We start from the raw sequence: 13656 nt of genomic DNA, 5'->3' as shown, positions 1-13656 counted from the left end.
TCCACAAATTATTTTATCTTATTTTATAGACCAGGGATGCTGCTAAAATAATTTTAAATACGAGGAAATGCACAATACTTTGAACCTGGAAGGTCCTGGTTAACATTCCTTGAATGAAAGTGAGAATGAATGAAAGCAAACAATCTGGATGTCAAAGGACACAGAGGATACTGCTAGTTGAAAATGGAAGGTGGGGCTTATACAGACACGTCAGGAACATAATCCATCATAGTTTAGGAAGGTTACATGTTTGTAAAGGTGTAAGGATTTCCTTTTCAGGAGAGCTTGATTTAATAACTGGAATGTGGAGTCAGAGAGTCAGAAGATTCTTTCTTGCTTGTGCCAACAGCTGAAACGGTGAACAATTACTGCAGATCTGCCAATAATGTCTGCCATCTAGTCACCAAAAAGACTGTTGGAAATACTGAATCAATGCCAATAAAAGCTATAAACAAACATAAGGACCAAACTATTAATGCGTATTCTGTGTTACTAGTTAACAATCATCCTTATGCTTTAGATATTGTCCTAATTGCTGGGCGTGGTCCCGGTGGGGAAGGCTTCCTATGGAAAGGATGCTGTACAGTCCAATACAGGTGAACTGAAAAATGTCTGTGATCTTTCCACTGTTCACTCAGCTCATTTCCATAGGACAGAGATGGGAACAGTCACGGGATGTCGGGGCATAGGGTAGACTCAGGTGGTGTGTATAAATAGCATACTATCCACAAATACCATACTTGTAAGACAAGCACACAAGCATACTTGGGAATTCCCTGTATTACTTACCTAATTTGGTAAATGAAATCTGTAATCCACAAACCTGTAAATCTCCTCGAGGCCAGAGCCACTTAGACATTTTGTTTCCGACACATTTTTCCATGTTATGCAAAGCTTAGATTATTTTAATAAAAGGTAGTTTCATTCTGGAGCCATCTAGCACCCTCATCCACCAGTCATTTCGTTAGCATAGAGAGACACACTTATCACTCCAGAGATTCCAAAGGCCTTAAAAGCTCCTGTGTGAGGAACTGGGAGCTAAGACCAAATATTACAACAAAAGATGTTTCAGTTACTGATGGACAAGTACGAGGTGTGTGGGAAGGGGCACAGAGCTTCCATATCCTCTCTGGGCGCACCACCACGTGTTCTCTAACCCAGATGCTCTCCAGACCTCATCATTTAAGGTTTTTATGGATGTTCTATGACGTAGGCATGATGATTAAATCACTGGCCATTGGTAATTGAAATAAATCTCCAGCTCCTCTCATCCCTGGAGGTTGAGGGGTGGAACTCAAAATTCCTACCCTCTAATCACAGGGCACAGGGTTGGTTCCTCAGGCAATTAGTTTCATTCTGGAGCCATCTAGCACCGTCATCCACCCGTCATCTCATTAGCATACAAAAAGACACCAGAGATTCCAAGGGGCTTAAAATCTCCTATGTGAGGAACTGGGAGCTAAAACCAAATATTTATAACACAAGATGTTAGGCTGGGCACGGTGGTTCACACCTGTAAGCCCGGCAATTTGGGAGGCTGAGGTGGGTGGATCACCTGAGGTCAGGCATTCAAGACTAGCCTGGCTGACATGGCAAAACCCTGTCTTTACTAAAAATACAAACATTAGCCTGGCGTGGTGGCAGGCACCTGTAATCCCAGCTACACAGGAAGCTGAGGCAAGAAAATCACTTGAACCCGGGAGGCGGAGGTTGCAGTAGTGAGCCGAGATCGCCCCACTGCGCTCCAGCCTGGGGGATACAGCAAGACTGTCTCACAAAAAAAAGAAGGAAAGATGTTCCTATCACCCCTATTATACAGGATAGTATGACAATTTTAAAAGCTCTGTGTCAGAAACCAAATATATATATATGTGTGTGTATATATATATATATTTATTTATTTATTTTGAGATGGAGTCTCACTCTGTCGCCCAGGCTAGAGTGCAGTGGCGCGATCTCGGCTCACTGCAACCTCCACCTCCTGGGTTCAAGCAATTCTCCTGTCTCAGCCTCCCAAGTAGCTGGGACTATAGGCGTGTGCCATCATGCCTGGCTAATTTTTTGTATTTTTAGAAGAGACGGGGTTTCTCCATGTCGGCCAGGATAGTCTTGCATGCCTGACCTCAAGTGATCCACCTTGGCCTCCCAAAGTGCTGGGATTACAGGCGTGAGCCACTATGCCCGACCTATATTTCTTAGTATGTCATGCTTGGATCATTTTATGTGTCAACTTGACTAGGCCGCAGGGTGCCCAGATATTTGGTCAAACAGGATTCTGGGTGTTTCTGTGAGGATGCTTTTGGGTGAGGTTGACGTTTAAATCAGTAGACTGAATAAAGCAGATTGGCCTCCCTAATGTGGGTGGGCCTCATCTAATCAGTTGAAGGCTTGAATAGAACAAAAGTCTTACCCTCGCCTGAGTAAGAGAATATTCTCCTTCCTGATGGCATTTTTTTTTCCCCCCTCAATCCTGGAGCCAATCCAAGATCAATTGCTGCACTTAATTCTTTTTAGTCTAATCTGGAAGTTCCTTACCTTAGTCTTTTTTTTTTTTTTTTTTTTCCAGAGATGAGGTCTTGCTGTGTTGCCCAGGGTGGAGTGCAGTGGCTATTCATAGGTGTGGTCATAGCTACTATAGCCTCAAACCCCTGGGCTCAAGTGAGCCTTTTGAACTAGAACATTGGCCTTTTCTGGTTATGCAGAAGCTTCCAACCTTCAGATTTGAACTGGGACACTGGCTTTGCAGATTTTGATCTTGCCAACCTTCATAATTGCGTGAGTCAATTTTCCATATCTCTATACCTCTATATAATATCTCCTATTCTGTTTCTCTAGAAAACCCTGACTAGTGTAACAGGTATTTCCCAAGACTCCCCATCTTTGGAGGGCCCCAGACCCTTGAAAGGCTGTCAAAAGTACTGCTTAGGGCCGGGTGCAGTGGCTCACACCTGTAATCTCAGCACTTTGGGAAGCTGAGGCAGGTGGATTACCTGAGGTCAGGAGTTTGAAACCAGCCTAGCCAACATGGTGAAACCCTATATCTACTGAAAATACAAAAATTAGCTGGGCATCGTGGCGCACGCCTGTAATCCCAGCTACTCCAGAGGCTGAGGCAGGAGAATCTCTTGAACCCGGGAAGTGGAGGTTGCAGTGAGCCGAGATGGCGCCACTACACTCCAGCCTGGGTGACAGAGCGAGACTCCTTCTCAAAAAAAAAAAAGTACTGCTTAGGCTCTCAGCCACCTGTTCTGGAATCAGCAAGTAGCCCTTGGGGTAAAACAGTCCTACTGATGGGCTTAGTCTCTTACGTACTCTGTTCTCTTGGACATTGACCTGGTAGGTATTTACTGTCTCATTAGTGCTCGCTTATCTTTGAGTAGATATTTTGTATATTTTGTCCACTTTTCTAATGATCACTAATGGGAGGGTTGTCTGTTGCCCCATGCTCCATTACCAGAATCATTTGGCAAGTAGCCATTTAAAAGAAGAATCCCATTTGTCCATTTCAGTTTGCTAAATCTTATTGCATTTAATTATCTATCTTTAACTCATTATTATGTTGTTGTTTACTTTACTGTACATGTTAGTTGCAGGTTGGGGAGAATATCTAATTCTCATTCAATAGAGTGCATATCATTGTGTACTATTGCAAACATAATCACCATGGAGTTCATTAAGTGTTAAATAATTAGATAATTCATGTTTAAATGTCTATATTATGCAGAAATGTTTGGAGAATTGTTTTATAGATGTTTGAGAGGGTTTTAGTGATATTTGGAGAAAGTGGAGTTTCTGGACGGGCTGGGAATACATTCCTATTTTCTCATTTAAAATAACTTCATATAGGCTTATTTGATCTGAGAATTGTTTTCAGGAATGAATTAACCTGGGAGGATCGTAGTTCTAATTGTAGCATATAGCGTACCTCCATTTTGCATGCTTATATCACAAATATATTTGTAGGCTTCTTACCATATCACGCTCCCCAGGAAGATGTTGACAAAAGCCTCATAATCCCTCACCTGGAGAGAAGTTAACCAATAGAAGAGTGTCTCTAGGAGGAAATGTAAAGTGGTAGAAAATCGCAAGTCTAATGGTTATTTTTATAGGAACCCTGAATGAAATAGCTGGTTTGCTCATGAGTGTAACCATTCTTGCTTGATTCTTACTTCTGCACCCAAACCGTAAGTGCGAGTGAGCCTAAGAATATTGGCCCATCCACACCTGCCCTCTAAGTGATCTCACAGGCTCTTGGCTTCAGCCACCACCCGTAGGCTGCCAACCCGCAGATCTGTGTCTCAGTTTGTTCCTGACCCCTATTAATTCTTACTGCTCCTGAGAGTCTCCACCTGGTGTCTCATCACCTCCCACCTCAGTTCAATCCATGTCAAACCTGGTGTTTCCCTCTGCTCCCCACCTCAGATTCTGCTCTCCTCTACCTCTCAGTCCAAGGTATCATCATCCACCACAGATTGATTAATGGCCCCCAGAAAGTTAGTTACCAAGTCATAGCACCTCCACCTCCTATGTATTTCTTTTTTTCCTTAAAAACTTTCAAACCTACAGAAAAGTTGCAAAATATGTGAGAATAATGAATATCAATATACCTGTTTCCTTAAATTTACCACTTGTGAACATTTTGTCACATTTCCTCTCTCTCTTTCTCATATATATATGTTTTATAAATGTATCCGTGTAATAGTAATAGTGATATTATTATTTGTTGAGTCATTTGTAAGTCACAGACATCATGAGACTCTTCACTCCTCATACTTTAGTATGTATCTCTGGAGAACACGGAACTTCTCTTTAACAACTGTAATACAATTACATTTAGGACATTTAACATTAATTCAATGTTATTTACTATAATAATAAATACATTAGTTACATATCTTAATGTAACAAATTAATATGTTCGTTAGAAGTTTATATTCAAATTTCACTTGTGCCAATAATGTCTTTTTCTACTTTTTTTTTTTTTTCATTTTTCAGACAGAGTCTCGCCCTGTCGCCTAGGCTGGAGTGCAGTGGTGTGATCTCGGCTCACTGCAACCTCTGCCTCCCGGGTTCAAGCAATTCTCGTGCCTCAACCCCCTGAGTAACTGGGATTACAGGTGCGGGCCACTATGCCCGGCTAAGTTTTGTATTTTTAGTAGAGACGGGGTTTCACCATGTTGCCCAGGCTGGTCTCAAACTCCTGGACTAAGTGATCTGCCTGCGTCAGGCACCCAAAGTGCTGGGATCACAGGTATGAGCCACTGTGCCTGGTCAATAATGTCCTTTCTAGCTTTTTTTTTTTCTTCAATCCTGGAATTAATCTGAGATCAATTGTTGCACTTAGTTCTTATGTTTCTTTAGTCTAATCTGGAACAGTTCTTCACCTCAGTCTTTTTTTTTTTTTGAGATGGGGTCTTGCTGTGTTGCCCAGGATAGAGTGCAGTGGCTATTCACAGGTGCGATCATAGCCTTGAACTCCTGGGCCCAAGTGACCCTGCCTCAGCCTCCCAAGTATCCCAAGTAGCTGGGACTAGAGACAAGGTCCTCAGCCTTTTTGTTGTTGTTGTTTTTTGTTTTGACTTCTGTGGAATTGGGAGTCTTTTTTTTTCTTTTTGAAACGAAGTCTGCACACCCATGCTGGAGTGCAGTGGCATCATCTCGGCTCACTACAACCCCTGCCTCCTGGGTTCAAGCGATTCAAGCCTTCTGAGTGGCTGGGATTACAGGTGTGTGCCACCACGCCCGGCTAATTTTTGTATTTTTAGTAGAGACGGGGGTTTCACCATGTTGGTCAGGCTGGTCTTGAACTCCTGACCTTGTGATCTGCCAGCCTCAGCTTTCCAAAGTGCTGGGATTACAGGCATGAGCCACTGCACCTGGTGGAGCTGGGAGTCTTAAACAGCCCACACCAGTTTTTTTGTAGAATGTTCCTTGATGGAGGTAGACACCTTAATTCAAGTGATCAAAGTTGACATCATGAACAGAGTTTAGGCTGACATCATGTGTCTTCCAGTATGATGCAGCAGGTGAGATACAACTTCACCTACATTATATAGAGGACCTGAATCGGATCATGAGGAAACCATTGGACACATCTCTTTCACCGTTAGAATAAAGTCTGCACTCCATAACAAGTCACAGAGGTCTCTGTGATCTGTCACCTTTGTCTCTGACCACATTGTCTATGTGGTAGACACTGGCTGCCCGCACAACACCTTTCCCTACATGGCTTCTCTACTTTTGTTCTGGTGGCTCTCAGGGAAGCTAGGTCCTCCCCAAGTCCGGGAAATGAACCACAATTGGTCCACGTCTAATGCAGCAAGCCCATTCCCACTTGCCACTAATTGGTTTAGGGATGGCAGTGTGCCCCATTTCTGCTAATCAACACTCATGAGTTCATTTCATGGGGAGCTTCTGGAAAAAAATGTACTCCTTGATAAAAGGATGGCAAGTTCAGGCTGGGCACGGTGGCTTACGCCTGTAATCCCAGCACTTTGGCAGGCCGAGGCAGGCGGATCACGAGATCAGGAGATCGAGACCATCCTGGCTAACACTGTGAAACCCCATCTCTACTAAAAATACAAAAAAATTAGCTGGCTGTGGTGGCGGGCACCTGTAGTCCCAGCTACTCTGGGGGTTGAGGCAGGAGAATGGCTTGAACCTGGGAGGTGGAGCTTTCAGTGATCCAAGATTGCACCACTGTACTCCAGCCTGGGCACAGAGCGAGACTCCGTCTCAAAAAAAAAAAAAGAGCCTGGGCATGGTGGGTCATGCCTGTAATGCCAGCACTTTGGGAGGCCGAGGTGGGCGTATCAAGAGGTCAGGAGATGGAGACCATCCTGGCCAACACGGTGAAAAATAACAGACATTTACTCTTAGTCACTGGTTCTGATTTGAAATAGTATTTTGCAGTTTAGCCAAGGGTGGTGGTGGGCACCTGTAGTCCCAGCTTCTCAGGAGGCTGAGGCAGGAGAATGGTGTGAACCTGGGAGGCAGAGCGTGCAGTGAGCCGAGATCGCGCCACTGCACTCCAGCCTGGGCGATGAGCAAGATTCCGTCTCCCAAAAAAAAAAAAAAAAAAAGGAGGATGGCACGCTCCGGACTCACTTCACTGCAAGCTCCGCCTCCCAGGTTCATGCCATTCTCCTGCCTCTCAGCCTCCCGAGTAGCTGGGACTACAGATACCTACCATCACGCCTGGCTAGTTTTTTGTATTTTTAGTAGAGACAGGGTTTCATCGTGTTAGCCAGGATCGTCTCGATCTCCTGACTTCATGATCCGCCCGCCTTGGCCTCCCAAAGTGCTGGGATTACAGGTGTGAGCCACTGTGCCCAGCCTATATCTTTTTACTGGCTTAAACATGGCAGAGGAAGATATGATGCCTAACACTGTGGCAATCGCCTTGACAGGCCCAAGGATGCTGCAGGATGAAAAGGTGGAGACCTGGTGCTTTCACACTGCACTCATTCTGAAACCATCTGCCAGGGCGGGGTGGGGTGTGTGCGTGTGTGAGATCATTAAATGTCTCTGCCACATATGCCATTGTTGGCTCAGTGTGCTGCCACCTGCAGCCAAGCACACTCTTAGCTGACACACCCTGCCTACCTCCTCCTGCTCTCCCACTCTCCCTTCCCACAAGCCCTCTCTCCCCGGGTGCCTAACTCCTACTCATCCTTAAGCTTCAGCAGAGACATGACTTCTTCCAGACATATTCCTTTATCCTCCAAGACTGGGCGGAGTGCCTCTCCTGTGGCACCCTGTACCTACTCCTACAGGAGCCTTTCTGATCACCAGACCTAATTCCCATAATGCATTTCTCCCTTCGGTCTGGTTACTTTATTGCTGCCTTATTTAAAGTTGCTTTTTAAAAATATCTGTAGGCTGGGCGCAGTGGCTCACACCTGTAATCCCACCACTTTGGGAGGCCGAGGCGGGTGCATCACCTGAGATCAGGAGTTCGAGGCCAGCCTGGGCAACATGGTGAAACTAAATCTCTCTAAAAAGCTCTACTAAAAATACAAAAATTAGCCAGGTGTGGTGGTGGGCGCCTGTAATCCCAACTAGTTGGGAGGCTGAGGCATGAGAATCACTTGAACCTGGGAGGTGGAGGTTCTGGTGAGCTGAGATTGTGCTATTGTACTCCAGCCTGGGCAATGAGCAAAACTCCATCTCAAAAAACAAACAAAAAACATCTGTAGAGGAAAGTTTTATGGAAGTATTACTGCAAAGCTACAGAATACATTTTTTTATTAGCCTAAGCCAGGGCTCAGGAAGAAGTGGAAAGAAGAGTCCCTTATAATAGCTGACAGGTTCCCTTTTAGCCTTTGATTCAACCGTAACTCAAGGTTGACCTTTTCATGACAAATCCCTAGCCAGAGGACAAGTGTTGAAGTCCTGCGGAATGCTAGAAGAAACTGGGCAAGTGTCTAATTGCAAAGTCACACTGCTGGGAAAGTGGAACGTGTATCTGTCTGACTTCAGAGTGTACAGATTTGACTTATGTAATTATAGAGGTGAAGGCTAGAGCAAAGTAAGGGCAAAATGCAGGGACACATATTCTCATTCAATATCAAGTGGGACTTTTTGACCATAATCATTAGTCAAAACTGGAATGGGGCCAGGCACAGTGGCTCACACCTGTAATCGCAGCACTTTGGGAGGCCAAGGCGGGAGAATCACTTGAGCCCAGGAGTTCAAAGCTAGTCTGGGCAACATAGGGAAACCCCATCTCTACAAAAACAAAAACAAAACAAAACAAAAAAAAAACCCCCAAAAAATCAGCTGGGTGTAGTGGCGTGTACCTGTAGTTCAAGTTACTTAGGAGGCTGAGATGGGAGGATCGCTTGAACCTGGGAGATTGAGGCTGCAGTGAGGTATCATCACACCACTGCACTCCAGTCTGAGCAACAGAGTAAGACCCTGGTTTTGGTTTTGTTTTGTCTCAAAACAAAACTAAAAACTGGAATGGGCTGCCTATTTTCACTGGGAAGGTTCACGTAGAAGTTGGATTATCTTTTTTTTTTTTCAGGGATATTATGGAGGGGAATCCCCAGCTGCCTCAGAGTTGGTCTAGATGCCCTTTAAATGCCCCCTTCCAGTCCTAGAATTTTGTAATATACAATTCTAAGAGTCTGTGATTTGATGTCTCCCGGGAAATCCACACGCAGCAGTCAGAGACCCTGCCACCTGAGGGCAGTGTTATCACATTTGGTCCAATTGCATAGAAGGAACCAAAGCTCCCCCCAGGGCTCCGACTAGAGAACGCCCAGTTGTTTATTTTTTTTGAGATAGGGTCTCGCTTTGTCACCCAGGTTGGAGTGCCGTGATGCAATCAGAGCTCACTGCAGCTTCGACCTCCTGGGCTCAAGTGATCCTCCCTCTTCAGGCTCCCAAGTAACCGAGACTACAGGCGTGCACCACCATCGTTGGCTAATTTTTACATTTTTTGTAGAGACAGGATCTCGATATGTTGCCCAGGTTGGTCTTCAATTCCTGGCCTCAAGTGATCCTCCTGCCTCGGCCTCCCAAAGTTCTGGAATCACAGGAATGAACCACCTTGCCCAGCCAAGAGTGCCAAGTCCAAAACCATCATAGAGGTGATGTGCCCTGGTGTGAAGGTGGAGAGGGACACACCAAAGAAGTAGTGTTCCTCTCTCCACCACCCCACACAGTGCTTTCTGCCTGCCAGCAGATTGGAGAGATGTCAGAATGCTGGAAGACACACCATTCCCAGAGAGCCCGTGTGTTCTGAGGGCTGGGAACTGGCAGGGAGCCCTCACTCATGGCGCTGCCCCCACAGCAGCTCTCCAAAGACTAGGAGGGCAAGGAAAGGAAAGGGTCGAGGAGTATTAGATCACAACAGAAACCCTGCCACACGAGGGAAGGTTGACGGACCCAGGAATGTTCAGCCTAGAGAAAACTTGTTGGGACCTATCTTGAGAACTGGCTTCCATGAAGGTTGTTCTGTAGGGCTTTGGGTAGAAACACCAGGTCAGCGGCTGGGGCCAGCGGCTCACGCCTATAATCCCAGCACTTTGGGCAGCTGAGGTGGGGGGGATCACCTGAGGTCGGGAGTTTGAGTCCAGCCTGGCCAACATGGTAAAACCCCGTTTCTACTAAAAATACAAAAATTAGCTAGGCGTGGCGGCGCATGCCTGTAATCCCAGCTACTTGGGAGGCTGAGGCAGGAGAATTGCTTGAACCTGGGAGGCGGAGGTTGCACTGAGCCGAGATTGAGCCATTGCACTCCAGCCTGGGTGACAGAGTGAGGGTCTGTCTCAAAAAAATTGAAAAAAGAAAGAAATAGCAGGTCAGCATGCAGATATCACTGAGGGGGCAGGTCTCATCTGGATTGAAGGAAGAACTTTCTGGCAGGGTCAGGAAGGACACTGCCCTGGGAGGCAGCTCATTCTTTCATTGCCTCTCTATGTGTTTACTGGGTGCACACTTCAGCCCTGGCAGTCTCTAGTTGCTGAGGATACAGTAGTGAACAAAATGGCTAACTGCCTGCCCTCACGGAGCTGACCCACTGGTGTCTAGACATCCTGGGAGATGAGACGGAACGTGCAGGGGCGATGTGGAGCATTAGCCTGGATGGACTTCACCTGCTCCGGAGATTCCGTAACTTTCTTGGCTTTAAGAAACCTAGTTTGTTTTCATTTCTCTGATAAGACTTTCAAAATTTGGAAAGAACTTCACCAAGACTGTATTGTTTTCATGGTTTCCAATAGAAACAAGCCTGTGAATTAGTATATAGGGATGCAACAAAACTTTTTTATGTGGCAGTGGTAAAAACTGCCTTTGGATAAGTCTTAGGAAAATAAAATTTCTCCATTTAAAAAGAAGCTCCAAGTCTAGTGTAGTGGCTCACATCTGTAATCCTAACATTTCGGGAGGCTGAGGTGGGAGGATTGCTTGAGCCTAAGAATTCAACACCTGCCAGGGCAACATAGCGAGAACCCATCTCTAGAAAAATAAAAATTAGCCTGGCGGAGCTGCACGTCGGTACTGCTACTGTACTGGACTGGAGGCAGAGGCAGGAAGATTGCCTGTACCCAGGAGTTCAAGGCTGCAGTGAGCCATGATTGTGCCTCTGCACACCAGCCCAGGCCACAGAGCAAGACTCTTTGTCTAAAAAAGCAAAGAAGCTCCAGTTGGTCTATTTTTTTTAAAATGTTTCTTTTATTTAAGCTATATTGGGACATTAACATTGTCCACATGAGGAATTCTTTGTAGAGAACAGCCGGGTCACAGACATTACATATTCCGTCCTTGACATGAACATGTAGGAACTCAACTGAAACAGACCCATCGTTACTGTCATCCAAACGCTTACTGCCGTCCCAGAGAAGCCCCGCTCATTTTCATTCCTCTAATGGCTGGTATTTATGTTTCCAAGCTCATTTTCCACCATAGCACTCTTTATTCTTCACCACCTGTCTCTTCCTGGCTTGCACTTTCTTTTGCATAGTAAACATTCTCAGGACAGATGCAGTTTTCCATTTTCGTATTTTCTCCCTCTCAATGAACCGCGGTTGAGATCTGTATTACCCTGGAAAAAGAAAGACAGATAGTGAGCAAGGTGAGCAAGTCCATGTGGGTCAGAGCTGGGAGCTCTGACATCTTTGCTCCTCTGACATCAGCTCCCTGAGACGCTTAGGAAGCTTCTGCAAAGGCTTCCTTCCTAGTAATGGATACTGTTGAGTCATACCTAGCTTGTTCTGCATGAAGTTCTGAGAGTTAAGAGACACCTTCTTTGGGCTTAATGTACCCCTGCAAGTCATTGGGTGGGCCCAGAGTGCAGTGCCCTGGGATACAGAGCTCTCCCTGGGATACAGAGCCTGTGATGTGTCACAAGGGGTTTTGCTATTGTGATGTGACCATCTTCCAAAGAAAGAAAAGCTACTGCACATCACATTCCCACAAATGGATTTTTAAAATTAGTAAGCTTTCCTTATGGAGTTTATGGAATATTTGTACCCAGTAGAGCCATTCACAGTCTCACCCCTGCCTACCCTACCCTGCTAGCTTCATCCCCCACCGCGCTGCTGGTCTCTGGCCTCATCCTGAGCCCATCTACTCCAGCCAGCCTGTGCCCTTGTGTACCTCCCACCTTTGCACTTTTGTGTGTGTTGGGCCTTCTATCTAGAATTCCCTTCTCTCCTCTGCCTGGTGAAGGATCAGTTTTATTTATTCTCTTACATTTCTGTTAACATATTTTATTTTTATGTTTTTAATTTTTTTCCCTTTCAGTTTTAATTTTTTTAAAAAATTTTTCTGGAGACAGAGTCTCACTGCAACCTCTGCCTCCAAGGTTCAAACAATTCTCCTGCCTCAACCTCCTGAGTAGCTGGGATTATAGGGACCTGCCTTCATGCCTGGCTGATTAAATAAAAACAAAATGGACAGATCAGGACATGGAGAGTAGACCCCAGAGGCACAGCCTCATCACCTCCGGTGGCAGGATGGCAGCCTGATGGCATGGAAATAGATCTTTGCTGTGACAGAGCAATTGTACCAGGTCCAGCCAAGCCAGGGCAGGGGACCTGCTTTAAAGGATGTCTAATCCTGGTGCCCAAGACTCCTAGGGGAAGGAGCTGAACTACCTCCTGATTCTTGGTGTTCAGGAAGCCTCTTGAATAGTCCCCACCTAGGTCAGAGCTCACTGGGAGGGATCCCTTTCAGGTTTTTGCCCTGAAAGGAGATGGTTACACATTAATGCAGAGACAAGCTTCTGGTTTCCTTAACTTCCTGAGCTAACCATTATTTCAGGGTTAGAGAATTCAGAAAAAGATTCTGTGCCCCATATTTTACCTCCTCCCTAAGCAAACGGTCAGATAAAGCTCAGCTTCACATCAAAGGTCATTGGGTTATCGCTTTTGGCCAAAACCCAAACCAACCTCCATTACTGAAAGATAGTGAATTGTAACTGAGCAGGGAACCTTACCCTCTTCACCAGGGGCTGATTCAACTAGATGTTGATTCAGGGAGGCCAGATATAATTCCCAGAAGCCATGGAGGTCGGTGCTTAGGGTTCAGCCCACCCCACCTCCCAGAGTGAACCAAGTCTTTGATTTTTTTGCTGCCCTGGTTAATCCCACACAGATGGCAACTATATCAATCTCCACAGTAACTTCAAATAAAAGATAACTTGCCTTTTCATAGCACAGGGTGTATGTGACCATGAGCAAGTCACCGAACTTCTCCAAGCTCATTTTCCTCACTTGACAAATGGGGATAGTTATACCTACCTTGTAGGGTAGAAAAGAGAGTGAAAAGCATTTTCTATACACTTAGCCACCACCACGCTCATGTTTTACATTTTTTTTTTTTTTTGGAGAGATAGGGCCTTGCTATGTTGCCCAGGCTGGTCTCAAACTTCTGGCCTCAAGTGATCCTCCCACCTTGGCCTCCCAAAGTGTTGGGATTAGAGGCGTGAGACACTGCACCAAAAGGAAACTTTGAGTTTCCTTTTCTTTCCTAGCACTTGGCTCTTGTTCAAGGAGAAACCTCCACACCCTGGCCGCATGTAACTGGGTGGTTCTCAAACTCAGTCACACATCTGAGTCACCTGGAGGGCTTGCTAAACCACAGATGCTGGGCCCACCCCCGGAGCTCCTGATGCAGGAGGTCTGGAGCCAGGCCTAAGAATAGGCG

The 13656-nt window shown here is 45.7% G+C and overlaps 1 long non-coding RNA gene across 1 annotated transcript in view; it reads left to right on the top strand.

Moving 5' to 3' along the window:
- Nucleotides 1-2634: 2634 nt before the first annotated feature.
- Nucleotides 2635-13656, top strand: part of LOC111526392 — a 32692-nt gene continuing 21670 nt past the window's right edge. Inside the window, exon 1 of the long non-coding RNA XR_002726350.1 lies at nucleotides 2635-2775. This is a non-coding gene — a long non-coding RNA (uncharacterized LOC111526392). The remainder of the gene's footprint in view (nucleotides 2776-13656) is intronic.

The sequence above is a fragment of the Piliocolobus tephrosceles genome, chromosome 8 (genome assembly GCF_002776525.5).
Source record: "Piliocolobus tephrosceles isolate RC106 chromosome 8, ASM277652v3, whole genome shotgun sequence".
Classification (NCBI taxonomy): domain Eukaryota; kingdom Metazoa; phylum Chordata; class Mammalia; order Primates; family Cercopithecidae; genus Piliocolobus; species Piliocolobus tephrosceles.
This window is presented reverse-complemented; position numbering and strand designations above follow the sequence as displayed.